The following is an 18,275-nucleotide window of genomic DNA, read 5'->3' on the forward strand; positions in this document are numbered from 1 at the left end:
CGATGGAGTATTACTGCTACTGTGGTAATTTTGGAGGGTGGAAAGAGAAGGGAGAGAATGAAGAATTGCATTTAAAAAAAAAGAAAGATCACATATTAAAGGAGAAATCTGGGTGGGCACAACAGAGTATGGGTGTTGGGGATCAAACACAAGGCTATTTAATGTGTTTTTTCCTAACAAAAATGTTGTACAGAAAAAAAAACCCAGACATAGAAGTAATTAAGGAGCAGAAAAGGTAGCTAGAATGCAAAAAGCAGCAACTGAGAAAGAATAAGATACAGAGGGTCTATCTTACCCAAAATAACATGCTTTGACAGTCACCAACAGACCACATCACCCCAGGAAGAGCTTGTTCAGGCACTGGGAAGCACAGGAGCCTTGGGCATGTCTGAGTCACCTGACTTAAGATCCGATAAGGCTTTCTGCAGTTTTTTAAGCTGGGGAAGAAGTAGAATAGGCAGGAGGAAGAAAGCTTTGTTTCCTAAGGTGTTGAAATATTTCAAATACCTTAACAAAAGTACAACGGAGGCTCTAAATCCCACACAAATGGTGCTGCCCTGTGTCATCTTTTAACATTGTATTCCCATTCCTTCAGCAGTATTTCAGCTCAGGAGAAGGTACCCATGTAAGTTTAGCTGTCATTAAGGAATACAATCAATAACACTTTTAATTATACTTCATAGCTCTTCAAAGATCTGTATGATTGTATTATTTCACCCATTTTCATCTGGAAATGGAGACACCTAAATATAAAACCCAGTATATTTTTGTTTCTATAAAGGATTTAATTTCATCTGATTGCCTCACAGAAACACATCTTCAGTTTCAGTAGGGATGAGCTGGTATTGATTTTTTCGCCCCTAAAACTTTTTAAGTCCACCTAGTAAAGATGACCCGATTGTTTTGCAAGAAATCCTTTGTCCTTATGCTAATTTGTTGCCTATTTTTAGGTATATTTTGAATAATTTTTTAAAAAAACAACAAAATAATCCAGAATTGCCATTAGCTTGACTGAAATCCACTCTTACACCTTGTTCCTACTTCTTAACAACTAGAGAGTTAAACTGAACTATTAACTACAGTCATTACAGGCTCCAGTGCAAGCCAGGAATTCAAAGCATGCATTTCACTATTTAGTGATGTTAATTTCTGGCTACACAAAAAAAACCCAAAAAAACAAAAAAAAAAAACAAACCAAAAAACACCAGTCAGACTGAAGAAGTCTGCATAAAAACCACTCTCCTCCAGAAAAGCAATGAGGTACAGGATTAGAACAGCAAGAGAGATACTTATACTGCAGCTTTTGACTGCATAGCAAGTCGGGTTAAGCAAAATGGAGTTTAAAGCTCTAGAGAAACAATTGGTTTTCTTTAAATGCAAAGTATGAAAAAGAAATAAATCCCCGCAAGCAACATGAAATAAAAAACATGAAGAAAGTCTCTGGTTTTGGTTCTATCACTTCAACTCTAATGGCTGACATAGTGTAACGTAAATGGTACTTGATTATCTGTGAAGACTGTCTTAGGTTTTAAAATACAACAAATTCTGACTGGCATCAGTTCATGAATCCTTCAAATATTGCCAAAAATGTTTAGAAGATACTGCACCAACATACTATTAACATAGCATTTCCTACCTGAAAATATAGAAGGTCTTTTCTTAGGGCGCCTTGGCTGTATAGGCTCTATATTCCTAATATTTCTTTGAAACTTTCCTTTAAAATCATTTTCTAGCAGGATGTCTGGTGGTAGGCTTCTCCGTCTTGTTGATTTACAATGAGTCTGACAGGAATTCAGTTTACTTTTAGTCCTAGAGTACACGTTGCTGTCATCAACTGCCATTATAGAGCGCTAACTATTAAAGCCGCCCCAGCGCAAAGCCAACCCGAACATCCAGAAGTATTTGGACCAGTGGTCACAGACCCAAGCAATCTCGGATGTTCTCAGGCTCAACCCGGCACTCGCTGGGGAAGTTGAGCGAGTTGATAGGCGTGTGCTGGAACAGGTGTAGAGTTACTGCATCGCCCCTCCTTGCATCAGTGAGACAGCACAGGGAGGAGACACGCTGAAATCATTCCTTTGAAAGTTTGGAGGTAATTAGGAAGTTCAACAAACCTGAGCTCAGCAGCGCAATCTGCGCAAAGGGGAAAAAGCCATTTCATATGAGGCACCGTCTAGGGCTAGTTATGGTTTATATTATACCAACAGCATTTCTCAGATCAGTTCATTAATAGTTCATTAACTTGGCAAGCTAAACAAGCGTTGCTAAACCTTAAAAAAAGAAAATAGAGTGAGATGGGGAAAAAAAAAAAAGGCAACAAAAAACCAACCCAGTGCCTAGTCTAGGGACCCTGTCTGGGTAAAGGTACCACCTCAACAGTTCGTTCCGGTTTTTAGTCCTCTCCTTTGACAATGTTACATTTAAAAGACAGATAAACAGTCCAAAGCACAAAAGTTTTTATGGCCACAACTCTCTGTCTGGGCTTCCTCCCTCAAGAAGCAATAATGTTGTTTCCTACTGGAGTCAGAATCAAAGATCTGCCAGTGTGACTAATTTTCTCTCTATGTAACTGCTGACTAATAAAAATGAGCCATTTAAATATGTGTATGCCAAAGATGGTCTGCAAATTCTGCATTTCACTAAAAGCCAAGGTACTCTTCTTGTTTTGTTCCAGTTATCCCAATGAAATCTTGTGAGTCTCCCAAGGGTCTGATCTTACTTTCTTAAACGTTCAGAAGGAAGCAAGGACAAATCCTAACATTTTCTATGAACTTGCTGATTTTCTTACTTGAATTCTATCATAAATGAGACAAAATGAATTAGTAAATTAAAACTAACAAATCTTCTAACTACATACATTTTACTTTTAAACAACAACAACTTTTAATATGGCAAAGTGAATAAGCAGAGTGGTAATTCCAAGTGAGAGTAACTAGTGTTTCAACTATGGATACCTAAGGCAAACTGATTTTAACACCTAAAGATAGAACTGGATTTCTCCAAATCATTTAAAACACTTAAACCATGAATGCTTTAATTACTTTCCTAAAGATAGGGTACACGGTATGATTGGTGTAATAATCAAGAGGTTGGCTGCTCCAAATACAGTTTTTGATTAAATTCAGTACAACCCTTATTATTGCTGACAAGAAATAAACTGTTCACCCACATGCTTTTGGAAGGGACGAGGGGAAATGATGTATCTTAATACAATGTAGCTTTTAAAATATTTTATTGTATTAGAAATGCAGAAGGATGCAAATAGTCTACTATATTTTGTCTTCTTCCTCTGGAAATTAAATTGCATTTGGCTGGAAGTTGAAATTATTAACGGAAAAATCCAATCTTAAGTACACTGGATCCGGAAATCATACCCTGCATTCAGAATAAACTGATTATTTCAACCAAAGTGACTTAAACCAAGTGAACACTAACTGTAGACAGCAAATTGATTGTTTCTGGTCTTGTTGGGTATTCAAAGGATTGTGAGCTCTGTTTATATGCAGAAATAAGCTTTTGAAAATCCCACTGGACTCCAAAATAGGCTAGGTGGTGGGAATTAGGTTATAACCAAAGGGAATTGTACATCTAAATTGCTCAGGTACTTTTTAAAAATTCCTCTAGGCACTGGTCTTCATCATTAGAGGCCAAAATACTTCTTTCATGTCCTTCAAATCTGTAGAAACTGTGGATCTCATCCTCTTTTTTTCCCAGTTAATTATAAAAACAGGTCAGAGAAGCTTTCCTTGCTTCCCCTTCTCTTCCAATTCCACTTGCTTTTTCAGCTTTGACTAAACCAACATAAAGATATTCAGTCTATTCCCAATAGTCGAACTAAACCGAAGTAAATGAATCAAAAGCTTTTCAAAACAACAGAAAGTGCTTAAACCTGAGTAAATATAAATATATTTGAACCATGTGTCAAGACAAAGAAATAACAATTACCAAATGCAGGAATTGACATTTGAGGAGCTTTAAACTGAAATTTGACGGAAGCTTTAAATAAAATTTCAACATCTTCAGTAAGTGATCTAACCACCAGGCTGCACAATATTCTGGAAACAGGTCTTAGCTTTTCTTAACTGAAACTACTCCAAAATGTATAAATAATTAAATAGTCATTAGAAGAGTGACTTGAAAGTGACTGTCCCATATTCTAGCTGAGTGATACAATTGCTGCACTATACAGCCTTACCTTCTGCAGCCCAATGAATATTCATACCAAGTGGAACACTTCCAATAGGAGAAATCGCTGCCGGGATACTCAAAGGCGCGACAGTGATCACACTCTTTCAGATGGGGGGAGACCTGTCAAGGGCGCAAGCCCCTGATCCAGCAGTGGCACACGGGAATCTAAGAACAGTTTACCCTTGAGTGGCCTTCAGGTAGAAATCCAGAAGAGGCCAGGTGAAAACCCCAAACATCTCATCACTAAATTGCCTTTTGTACGATCCACTCTAGAAGACATACTTTGAACATTCATTTAGCTTAAAAATCAAGATAGGCAAATATGTGGTCTGAAAACTGAAAATTGTAAGCATGTACAGTAAAGGAATATGCAGCAGTAGAACAGAGGCTGAGTGTTCTGGTGGTGTCTGAAAGTTGTTGGAATGAAGTGCCTGAGTGCCATTTTAGTAGCCTAACTCTTTCAGTGATTTGGTTTATGTATCTCCTGTTGGTCATTTTCTCATTTTTGAGGGGCATGTGTAAAAACTTGTCTACTCCCTGTGATAAACTCAGTATCGTTTGTTCACCAAACCTAAAAACTTACATTTCCACAAGAAGGCAACTGCTTAACAAGAGGTGGCAAGATGGCCAACATTTTACTGTGTAAACAAGATATGCATGATTGTGCAGGCAAAACTAAGCTGCAGGGTCAAGTTATGTAGACAAAGTATAATAAATTGTGAAAAGACTTGAAGGAAAGAAACCTTCACCCCAAGACCACTGGCAATACTAGTGTTTAAGATGTTAATTTGTGTAATTTTAAAGGTGTTCGTTTAGTACTGCCAGAGTTTTAGAGATACCTATAGCACTTAGATAAATACTTTGAGAAAATGTTAGATGAAGAATCCTTATAGAATTTACTAACTCTTTAGAAAAAGGGGGGGGACTAAGTCAAAGATATAGTACTAATTAACTAGTAGTAATTCATAACCTAAAAGACAGGCCTGATAAAAAATGGACGAAGCAAGAAGTCTTGAGGCATTGCCAAGGACAGCTCCTGATAACAAATAAAAGAAGGCCTTGAAAGGCGGCTGAAACCAACCCTGCAGTCTGGACAGAGACCAAAAAGAAAAACTGAGTCTGCGCAGGGACAAAAGGTTACTTGAAGTGATGAAGAAGAATTTGCAGCCTTCATCCTCAAGACCCTCAGCGACCACCACCACAAAGCATTGCGCAAGCGCAGTTAGGAGGAGTTTATGAAAATGACTTCTTAAAGCTAATTTTAATACGAAGCGGGGATAGGTTATGCATATGTATAGCCGTATTAAGAGATCTTATGATTATGTAAAAAGTACCATATATATTTGAGAAAGCCGCTGCATTGAGTGCGCGCCGTCGGTGGAGTGAGACTCCCGGGCCGCCCAGCGCTGTTTTGCTTGCTGCCGCTTGCTAATAAATACTCCAAATTTTAATTGACTCTGTCTCACGTCAATTTTGTGAGATCAACTTATAACACTCCCAAGTGAGACCAGCACAGAGTAAGTTACAGCAAAATACAAAGAACAAAACTGGGAATGGGGGAGGAAGAGGCACTTGTAAGGGCTGATTGTTAATTATAAGACAAATGAAATAAAGCAAATGAACTGAGCATTCACAAAAGATTTTAAGATTCAGCACAGAAAGATAGGAAAAGAACACTCTTGGTAAAATTTGAGATTCTTCTCCACCGAGGCTGTAGTGACAACATCCCTTTCAGACTTCCTATTTTCTACTTAAAGATGAAAGCTTTGCACCTTTAAATGGAAATAAAACCAGAAAAAAACCCCAACAACAAAACCACCCAACAAAAAATGTAAGCATGATATGTGGAAATATAAACTTGTTAGCTTGTATGCAATTAATCACAAGGTTCCTATCATATCATATACATCCAGGAATCCAGAAGGAAATCAAGAATCAAATGGTTAAAGTGTTTTGCAAAAAAAAAGTAAATCATTGAAAATTACAATAAAGACTGGAGAATGAAATATATACATTTTTTTTTTTAAAAAGATATACCATAGTTTAAGGTATTACACTTCATCAAGTCTTTTATCTGAAAGGGTGATTAAAATGATAATTAAGAGTTGAGTAAAACACCAAGATTACAACACAGTAGGACTAATCAACATGGCTTCTGAAAAAAAAAAAGTGTCATTACTCTATTACAGTTGTTTGAACATAGAAGATAAAAGAAGACTAATTATTGATTTATCCCATCAAAGATTTAAACAAGAACCTTCAGAAGAGATTACTAAAAGAAAATAATCATTGTGTTAAGTTCAGAACTGAATCATGAAAGTGCTCAAATGATGAAAAGCAAAGCATGGGAATTATAATTTGGCTACATTTTCAGGTTGGCTTCAGACTTCTCTGGTAGGTTCAGCGTAGTCCAGCACATTCCTACAATTTTGAAAGTTCAGTGTAATTAAAAAAGTGCCCGATTTAGATAGCTGAACTACAGATTTATCCATTATGGTAAAGGCTAAATCAGAATATCATACCCCTTGCCTCCAGCACACTACCCAATTGTAGTCTCTGCAGTTTCTAATACTATTTCTTTTGATTAAAGTTTGGTAAATAAAAGCTAATGGAAACTGATGTTTCATAAACAATTTGTATTTGGACTATACACTGTATTGCAGAAATACAGATTTAAGGCTACAAAATTAGGAAGGTCCAGGTCATAGAAAAGTAAGTTTTCTCACAGGAGGAATTATATTAGCTTTTTGTTCAATAATACAGCAGCAAATCTTGTTATATTTCATGTGCAGTAACCCATGTGTTATTATGACTGTATTAGAGCTGTCATTATCACATTCAGCTGAGGAAATATTCATGCTCATCACCAGCAGAAATAAGAAAAAGTTTCCTAAGAAGTGTTCTCAATGTGTCAGGCTGGCCCAGAAAATCTGCATTGTGGAAGAAAAAAAACAACACCACAATGACTTCCTGTCTGGTTTGGTAAAGTAACGTCCACATCAGTGTACCCTGATGTGTACCCTCCCACCATGCAATACATATCAGAGTAGAATGGTACGTAAACACCTCCAAGGATACCTCTTAGGCATATATGTTGGAGGAACTACAATGGCAGGAAAAGAAAGTCTGAGCTGTACTAACATTTTAAACATCAACCAACCAATCAGTCAAGCCTCACCCTTCTTGCCTGCGGCCCACGGAGCCTCCCTGCTTCTTGCATTAACACCCATTCTGTGAGGCTGCACAGCAAACCATAGCACAAACTTAGGTTAACCTTTTGTTTATTTATTTGTTTTTAGCAATGCTGCCACAAGGGACAAAAGGCAAGAGTAAGCATCTAGGACAGGGATATAGGAATCATTTATTTTAGTGACTGTACCAGGTTACCCCTAGTTAAAGTGTTTGTAAAACTAAGGTTACAAAGGCAATTTTCAGGCTACTTACTGCGTTCTGGGTGGGTTTTACAGGTGTCAGAAGTGTTTAAAGAAATCAAGTTGATTGATTGATAACAACCAAGTTGACTGTTCTTGGGTACCTGCTTGCTCAGAGGAGACTGTTTAACAGTACATAAGCATTCAGAAAACTTTTTCTTCTTTTTTTTTTTTCCTGTAAGCACTTATTACCTAGGTCTTATCCCCTATACATAGCAGAACAGTCACAGATCTGCAAACACGTGTGCTATGAAGTCTCTAACCTCTTTTGGTTTGCGTTTCAAACAGGAAAGTTAAACAATGCAAGAATTAAAAGTGGGGAATCAAACAGTGAGGAAAATATACAGGTGTTCAAACCCTCCAACTGTTACTCAAAAATGATTTGTTTAATTTTCTGGAATAACCTGGTTGTCTTAATCCATAGGATGTGAACATCTGACACATTCTATGCTTGAATTAACCCATTTCTTCCAGTCTAATGCTGTTATAAGCAAAGAGCCTGGATTTGATACAGCCTCAGCATCCAAAAAAACTCTCCTTAGTCAAGCATCACTTTTCAGAAGTGAGTGTAAGAGGAAAAGGTCAACAAATAACCAGTCATGGCCATACTTTCAAAGCCAGCGAAGAGATCATTTTAGGTTCACATTAATTTCTACCCTTGTAGCAAATGCTTGACTCGTAGAATAGTGCAATTAGGACTTAGTTGCCAGGCTACACTTGACCTTAGAGCAAGCCAAATCAGAGTATTAGATGCTAGTCATATCACGCACAACATTTCACAGTTTTAATTTGCGATAGATAACTTAATATTGAATTACAGTTACAGAAGCTTTCAACCCAGACAATTCCTCACCTCAATCAAACACAAACAGATAAAACATGAAGAAGAGCACACAGCTTTTCCAGAGTTAGTTGCTTTCTGTGCTGGCATGCTGATTTTTATAGGTGCATATTGACAGGAGATTTGGCTAAGTGTTTCAACTGCATTGTCTTTCAGCTGAAAGAAGATAAGCACCTTTAATTTGTAGTCATATTCTTGTTTGCTAACAACAAACAAAATATATGGTTAAAGCTGTAATCTGGTTCTAAGATAATATTAGTCCCTTACTGTTTGATCCATAATGCATGCTTCCCATATTTAGAGGGGAAGCTGACTCATGTCACAGCATTTCATAAGCAGAACAATTCATATGCTAATGAACATTTGTAGTAATTTCACTTCACGCTGATGTTCCCATTACATGATAGCTATCGCAGCCTTTATCTTCACAAGGACTTGAAAGTCTATCCCTCTCCAACAGAAAAGCAGTGCAAGCCCTGAAAACAGGCGTTTTCTGGCTGGGTAGAGTGTAGAGGCACAGTGCAGGAAACCAGGCAGCCAACGGGGCTCCTCGCAGATGGCCTCAGAGCTGTCAGGACATGTGGCTTTGCCCAAGCGGCAGCCCAGAGGCTGGGCATCTTCCAAAGATCAAAGGCTGAGGGTGCAACTTGCCAGAATCCGCACAACGGTAGTACTCATCATTACAAAATCATGCTTGCTATTATTCCACTGCAATCTGTGACATTAGGCCTATGCTTTGGGTACAGTGCTAAGAAAAAGACCTACAAGCTTTGCAGGAATTTTATATAGTGGGGTGTATTATTAGTCTTGAATAAAATATGGCAGATGTCCCTGTTTTTTTAATTGCATTCTGTGTAGAAAGTAAATACTGTGAGCAAGCTACAAATATGAAGGTTACAGATTTCAGAGACAATTTTCTATTTAAAACCACTTCTGAGTGTTCAGTATTTTACATAAATAAATTAAGTTTTGTTAGTGCATATCTGTGAGATAATAAGAAAGCATTTCAGCTTCTGTAGAAAAAAAGTGTTACAGATATAGAGGAGAAAAATTCACAACATTCGGAACTTGAAAGTACTTTTTAGAGAGGATTGTTTTAATGAAAGTTTCCATCAGTTACAAAGAGATTATTCTACACTTGCTGTTCAGCAAGGACACTGTCCCAAGTGATCACAGAGGTTTAGGAAATTCAGTCTTCTTTCTTTCCTTGTCATGAAAACTAAAGGATAATGAAAATTCTGTTTCTCATGGATGGGCAAATACGCATGTGGCCTATTAATAACATATAGACTTTAAAATATTCCAACATATTACAGTTGCATTGATTCAGCGCTGGATGAGATGCAACACAGATAGATTGGGCTGCCCTGCGGCAGAAATAGTCCCTTGCCCAAGACTCTGGATTGCTTGTGTTACATGAAATTCTGTTAATGAAGAGGAAACAAGAAAGGCAGCCAAAACTTATATCACCCTCCAGTAAACCTGTCCTATGCAATGTAATGGGACAGACCTAAATTAGGTTTCACATGTCTTTCCTACATTGCAAGAAAAAAAAAACAAATGGGAACAGTGTCTCAGGAAACACTTTGAAATAAGTACCATACTGAAAAGAAGGGAGGAGAGAAAATTCAGCTATGCAGTCCTCAAGTCCTTGTCAAGATTTCATTTTTCATCTTTTCGCACCCTCCACGTCTTGCTATAATGTCAGACTCTACTTAATGCACAGTCACTTAACTTCCATCACATCCTCCCTGAATATCCATGCCTTAGGTCTTAACACTGTGTGTTACAACCTGATGCAAGGATGTGATCTCGAACCCCTGGGCTAGTACCTGGTGAGTGTTATGTCATTACCCGCGCACAAAAAAGCATGCAACAACTATCACCAGTCTTTGAGTCCAGTAACAATATTTAACTCTTTAATTGGCATTTCCTCTTCTGAGTCTAGATACTACTTCTACATCCACATTATGAAACACATTTTATATCATCTATTACTAATTAAGGGTGAAATACAGATTATTCAATTTCCACATCAGCTCAGATCTGAGTGAAATCTACGTGCCCAGATCTTAGGGATCGAGACCGCCTTCTCTCCAGCACCATTTAAGTTTTGAATCAAGGCTGTCATGATCCCACATGTCATCCAGGCCAGGAGCTCTAACTTGCTCATGGTTTGGGGATTAAAAAAAAAAATAATCTTTTGAGCCTCTCCAGAATATGATCTTCCTTTCTCAAATGGGGGAGAACTGTGTTGCCTCTAGTGGGACTGGGTTCCAGAACAGCAGAAGGCATTACTGCCCAGGCTCCTACTGGTCTAGGCTTCAACTGTACCGTCATGTAGGCTCCTACTGGTCTGGGCTTCAACTGTACCATTATGTTGGGGCAAACTGTTCCCTAGATCCTTAAGGCTGACACTTGCTCATTTTCAAGTGTAGCAGTCTGAACAGCCAGGTATAGCTTATATTTTAGTTCTTCATTGAATACAAATATGTGAAGTACCTATATTTTGCCTGAGTCGCCAGGCAGATGGATCTCCTATGTGTACTCAGGCCACACCTAAATTCAGATGCACAAATCATACTGTTTTCAGAAATAAGTGTACTCATAGCTACGACTAAAGGAATTGGAGCATAGAAATTTTTATTGTTCAGTATCAGCTCAGATTATGCTTGATTATATGCTGAGCCTGTAGCTTGCCAGCTTCTCCATACTCTCCCCAAAAGCCCTCTTCATTTTCACGCATGGCATGTTGCACTGAATAGGAAAGCCACATTTAGCTATGATAATTCTAGAGTTTTAGTAGCAATACAATGACTGTAGATGGATCCCTAACACTGACAGCAACATAACCTAGTTTTATTCAACTGATTTTCAATTTCATCCAGTGGTTATAAAGGCTTCTATTAAAGCAAAAGTATTGGCCAAAGGAGCACACAAACTGGAAGGTGTGAGCCTATCCTTCAGTTTTGCCCAGAGACAAAAGCAGTCTTTACAAAAGCATCTTAAATTTTTGTCTAAGATGACAAATGCATTCCACCTCCATCAGTCAGCAAACATCCTCCTTCTTAGCTGTCACACTCACAGGGGAGTCAGAACCACATCCATTTACTTGATGTTTGGTACACAGAAATAGGTTTAAAGTTATTTGTTTGGCATGCTTTCAGCACTTCCCCTTTCATGGGAAGTGTAACATACAGATTTATATACACTTTGACTTAATTTTATTCTCTCTCTAGTATTAGGGAAATACTCAATTTGCTCTCTGTATTCTTGGCTGTATTTCAGCTTCCTCAGAAATACTTATAAAACGGTCCCAAGTGCAAGCCCAATCAATAAGAAAATGAAGGTTTCCCACCTGAGGCCAGAGCTCTAGAAACATCAGAATGCATCTTCACCAGCTACTTTGAATGGCTGATTGAGGCATAACTCTGAGGACATGACTTTCAGCTTCTGCTACAGAAGTCGGTATACAGTGATATACAAGAACCAACACGACATTGCTACAGCATCATAAAGGATGGATGTGTAAATTATCTTTAAAACCTCCAGATACAGACACAAATAACCCACACCTGATTTGTGCATCTTCAATTGTACAATATTAAACTTCTGTAGTTTTATTATAAATACTTATTTTGCTTTGAACAGTATTAATAAGACCCACTTATTGCGTTTAACACTGCAATAGAGTAGGATAGTTCTTTCATAAAATAAGCACTTTTCTGTGTACAGACTTACAGCAGAGTTCTGTCACCTCTCTTACCAACTGCACCTGAATTAGATGAACTGCTTACTCATGCTTTGCCAGTCCTCCCGAATTGCAAATAAATAGATCCTTTGTGTCTCTGTGTGTCCCTTTCTTTTCCCCTTCTCCCTCTCCCATCTGTAGTAAGCAAAGCATTGCCTGGGTAAAATGAGAGCGGCTAAGGGGAAGGTTCTCTACAGAAGTCATAAATGTGGATTTAGCAGCAGTCTGGAGCTCCTCTTACATTGTCACGGAAAGATAGAAAGCAAGGAAAGGAACAGCTACCCGAATATTAAATGTAAATTTTCTTTTTTCTTTTCTTTTTTCTCGATACTCAGAGATAAAAGACAACAGCCAGTACACGTGTAAAAAAAAAATAGGGAAAAGAAAAGGATGTGAAGAAACTCAGGGCCTCCAAACCACAGGAAGCAGTGGCCAACGGCAAGTAACCGACATACAGTGCTGCCTCGAGCAACAGCAAGCACTGCTTGGCAAGCACAAGCAGGGGCTGACCCCTAAACCAAGCTTTAAGGTAAGTGAAAAATTCCAAGTGTTTAAAAACTGAAAGAGAGGAAAAAAACCCACAAAACATGAAAGGAAGAACAAGATTCCCTGTACAGACTGACTTGAAGTCAGAGATATTTTGGGGTTCTCTTTCCTCCATCTCGTTTCCTGAAGATGTAGGAGAACCTAGCTAGTTAAAAAATGCGCCCTTTTTAAACAATGACATTAAAAGCTCCCAATTTTACTGATTATTTTCCTCTGACTTTTTAAAGCATTAGCTGCATGACAAGATGGCATCCAAATCATGCCTGAAACATTGTGCCTGGACAGGACTGGAAAAACATCATGCTGTATTACACTGTTACAAACTTGACACAATTTATATAGCCTGCACACGAATGTTAGATTTAAGGGAGTGTGCCTGTGCTTTTTATATATATATTTTATACATATTTTAATATGGCTAATAAAACTGTACAGATGTATAATGATTATTCAATTTCCCTGTGATTTATTCAGATTAGGACCCTCAGTGGTCACAGCTATTATTAATACAAGAAGAACTGAACGAATTAGAAAAACGTTTAAAAATTTGGATGAGATTGTAACTATCTACTAGCCTGGCTTAACTATAATTTAGACTAATTTAGCAATAGTTAATTTGCAAGAATGACAGCAGATGCATTCAAAACAGTATTAGCAGAAGAGGGTAGCTGTGTCCCCTTTGCAAACAGCACAAAATACAGGCAAAATGACAAAAGAGATCATGTGTTTAACAGATGCTCCCTTTAGGGATTGTGCTGCCTAAAGTCTGTCCCTGCACACAGCTGCAGTGGCCCAAGGCTCACCAGATAAACACCAAGTATATATATATACACACACACACTGTTGCACACAATGAAAATAAGAAATAAAGATCACTTTTGCAACAACAGAACAGAAAAGGAGAGTTTTTCTGAGTCAGCTGTGCAACTGCTAAATTTTAAACTAAGACCACACAACCTTATTCTGACTAGTAACACGTATGAAAACAACTGAGAAAAACATAGTGTTAGTGTTAAATGAAACTGTGCAATAACCTAGTTTAAGTCAGACACTCACTGTAGCAAGTACATATTTTAAGACACCTGTTTGCCCACTGACTGTGAACATTAATTGACACATATATCAGCTCTCTCAAGAAAAGGAAACACCCTTCCACTCCCTACTGTCTTCTACTGTTATCTCTATACAGGGCTTCAGAACTGGGGAATTTATTTCACACAAAGTCAATTAAGAGCTTAGTTAGAGAGAAAAAAGCTTGCCAAGGGAGATAAATCCTGCAACACTCCCAAAACATAGCGAGACTCCCACTGAACTCTTCCAGTAATTCGTTGCACAGTCCAGGGAGGTGCATGAACACCATTGTCCTCCTGCTTCTTGCAAGCTCAGGTCCAGGCTTTGTAGCCCCCAAATAAAGATGACTGGCAAAATATTGTGGAGCAGTAAGTTTTTCAGCTATAGACCATTTAGGGCTTTTAGGACTCAGGATGATAATCCTGAAATTAATCTAGATTCAAAGATACTCAAAGACTCTGCAGCCCTATTGCAGTATGCTCATGTAGCTCAGATAAACTATAATTTCCTGACATTTCAGATTAGTTTCAAGAGGAATTCGAAGAACTAATGCCTGTGATAGCATAGAATACCATGATCTGGCTTATCTCTGGGAAGTCAAGTTGTTACCAGTCTCTAGGACAGGCAAAGATGAAAAATACATTCCTGAACACTTGTGTAATTATGCAAACTTCCAAGAAAAATTGGTAATACTACAGAAACTAATTATTTTCAGGCAGACATATATCAGTAAGATAAGTCCTTCAATCAATTTCTGTTAGGAATCACTACCCTTACATTTTTTGTAGTTAGGCACTGCTGTCATGTTAGCACTACAAATTTAGCTGGTTGGTACTGGGCCCTGCACTGTTCAACATCTTTGTCGGTGACATGGACAGTGGGGTCGAGTGCACCCTCAGCAAGTCTGCCGATGATACCAAGCTGTTTGGCGAGGTAGACACACTGGAGGGGAGGGATGCCATCCAGAGGGACCTGGACAGGCTGGAGAGGTGGGCCCAAGACAACCTCATGCAGTTCAACAAGGCCAAGTACAAGGTCCTACATCTGGGTTGGGCCAATCCCAAATACAAATACAGGCTCAGCAGGGAATGGCTGGAGAGCAGCCCTGAGGAGAAGGACCTGGGGGTGCTGATTGACAAGAAGCTCAACGTGAGCCAGCAATGTGTGATCACAGCCCAGAAGGCCAACCGTATCCTGGGCTGCATCTGAAGTGTGGCCAGCAGGTCAAGGGAGGTGATTCTGCCCCTCTACTCTGCTCTCGTGAGACCCCACCTGGAGTACTGCATCCAGCTCTGGACTCCCCAGCATAAGAAGGACACGGACCTGCTGGAGCATGTCCAGAGGAGAGCCACGAGGATGATCCGAGGGCTAGAGCACCTCTCCTATGAGGAGAGGCTGAAAGAGTTGGGGCTGTTCAGCCTGGAGAAGAGAAGGCTCCAGGGAGACCTTATTGCGGCCTTCCAGTACCTAAAGGGGGCCTACAGGAGAGCTGGGGAAGGACTTTTTACTAGGGCATGTAATGGTAGGACAAGGGGGAATGGCTTTAAACTGGAAGAGGGCAGGTACAGATTAAACATTGGGAAGAAATTTTTCACTCTGAGGGTGGTAAGGCACTGGAACAGGTTGCCCAGAGACGTTGTTGAGGCCCCATCCCTGTAGGTGTTTAAGGCCAGGCTGGGCGTGGCCTTGGGCAACCTGGTCTAGTGGGAGGTGTCCCTGTCTATGGCAGGGGGGTTGGAAGTCAATGATCTTCAAGGTCCCTTCCAACCTAAACCATTCTATGATTCTATGAAAGCGACTCTGCATCTGACAATAACTTTCAGTGATGGAAGTGAAAAAGTACGATAGCAAGGATCAGACCTACTCATGACACTTTACAGTCCTGGTCATATAATTTCTATCATTCTTAGGTGGAGAAAATTATTTGGGGCTACCCTTACAAGTCTTGACTACAAACAGCAGAGTATTAGGGAGACAGCACTTTCAGCAGAATATGCAAATGCAATAAATATTTCTGGGGAGGGTGGAAACTAATAGGGGGTCCCAAGGGGACCTAAATAACCTGAGATCCCCTTGGTTCCCACATAGATTGGAAGCATACGGGGAGATGGGTGAATTTCAGATCACATTTCAACAGAAACAAGATTCCCAGATATGGTTCTCAAGTATAACAAGCAGGACACATCTGCTTGCATGGGAAAGAATACAACACAGGAACATAAAAAACAAGAGATAAGCGTACGCGAGGGTCATCTGGACCAACTGTATACAGAAGGTTGCAGAGTTTTGCCTGCTAGCTAAAGACAGGCTTTTGGAAAGTATTGGAGACTCACAGGAATTAATTCACAAAGCCCAATTTCAGTCTGGGAGCCCAGTCTCCTGTACCTCTCTTACAGCCAATGGTCAGAGCCATTGATTCAGGGCTGGGAATAACCTCTGCCTCTCCATTAACTATACTGGCAAGGTTAAAGTTAGCTTTTGGGTGTGTGTTCCACAATGATAGGAATATTGCTCCTTCCTTGGTAGGAGATGCTATAATTCATCTATTTCAATGTTAATATTTCCTTCTTGTGAGAAAATCTGGGTTCAGATGGAGCTAGTTCAGCTTCAACTTTCAGGTGCCTCTATTTATAAAGCTGAGAAATTCCTTGCTTTGAGAACAATTTGTAGATTATTATCAAGTTATCTTGTACATTTCTGTTCTATAAGTTTACATGACTTAACTCGTGAGGCCTCAAAGTATTAAGGTTGTGTTGGTTTTTTCCCCTCCAGACCTTGAAAAATTTCACAGGCCTCTTTTTTGAACTCTTTCCTTTATTTCTACCTCATTTTTAAGTGGAAATATCAAGGCACTGGATACAGTATTTTAGTACCACAGTATTTTGGCATGACACTGACAGCCAAGCTTCTTAAACTGCCCTTTGACTTTCCTTCAAGTTACTACCCTGAAAAGTTTTGTATTTGTAACCCTACAGTCTGTGCTTGTATCACCTTCCATGTAGCAGCATTAAAAACATGTTTTGTTGTACCATGAGGACTTAACTAGGAAATTCACATGACTATCATGCTGTAATACTGATTCAACTTCATTATTTACTAATATCCCACCAGTTTTGGACACCCTGCAAAGTAGCAGAGGGTACTTAACAAGTGAAAATTTTATATCATCCAAATGCTTAAAAAAAAACCTACTAAAAAGCTTAGAGTCTGTAGGATTCTTAACATAACTCTCACACACAGCTAAAACTCACCTCACTTATCAACTATACATGAAGATTTGACAGCCAGACTTTTTTAAAGTACTGTTATGTAGTCTTTATGTTATACAATGTAAATTTTAAAAAAAAGAAGTGTCAAATCAAATGCCTTAGAAAAACATATGTATAACATATCCACAGCTTAGCTTAAGTAGGTCATAATACTTTCCGAAGATGTAAGAAGCTGTCTGTCAGTCATAGGAAGATTCAGATCTGCCATTCATGATATTTTGAGGCCTATTTACGCTGTCCAGCCATTCCCGGAACTACATCAGTACTGATACATCAACAAAACTCCTTACACTAGCTGTGGTATATAAAAAGAAAAGGGACAGGATTTCTCTCACCTAGCTGCATACATTCAAAGATTAAGCTGCCAAAGTCTAAACTCCATCTACAGTTAACACAGAGACAGATGTACTTCTGCAAGGCCGAATTAATCTCCCCTAACTGAGGATAGGGGAAATCGCCTTTTCCCCTTAACCGCAGACTTCTATGGAGACTTACAGATGCTTAACCTTTGTATGCTCATACAGGTTAGATGAGAGGAATGCCACACCAAGACCTTCTGCACTACAGTCGTTTTGAGTGAAGCACAATAAACTAAACAGGATTTTCTTCCACCAGCAGAGCTGCTCCGCTGAGGAGAGCCCACATGTGAACACAGTGCTGCCAGGGCTGATGAATTTTTTCTGCCGTAAGCAGAGGGCAGGAGCAGGTCTTCATCTCTCATTATTTGTTCTCTCATAATTTGTTCATACAATTCCCAAGCTTTGTGTATCATTATTTTAATTGGGAATGGCAAACTAATGGGCTGAACTTTCTTTGATGGTCGGAGTGCTGAATAAAAAGATGCACGGAGTCAAAGTAAATGATTCAAAGGAGTTTTATCTTCCAGTCCCTAAGACAATGATGAAGAAACTGGAAAAATATAATAATGAGATCCTTACCAAAGCTTTGGATGTTTCTACTTAGGTATCAATTTTATTCAAAACTGGGCAATGAAAGCTTTCTGTCTTATCATGTAACTCCAAATAACAGCACCACTAGATAGGAAACATCTTCCTGTCAAATCCTCTAAAGGCAGGTGTCTAGCAGCAGATCTTTGCTGCTATTATTGTTGAAATTGTACCAAAATCGGCAATCTTGATTTGCTACTGTACATCAACCCCCACATTAGCCAACGTGTG

This window comes from Vanellus vanellus (assembly GCF_965231255.1).
Source record: "Vanellus vanellus genome assembly, chromosome: 1".
Lineage (NCBI taxonomy): Eukaryota > Metazoa > Chordata > Aves > Charadriiformes > Charadriidae > Vanellus > Vanellus vanellus.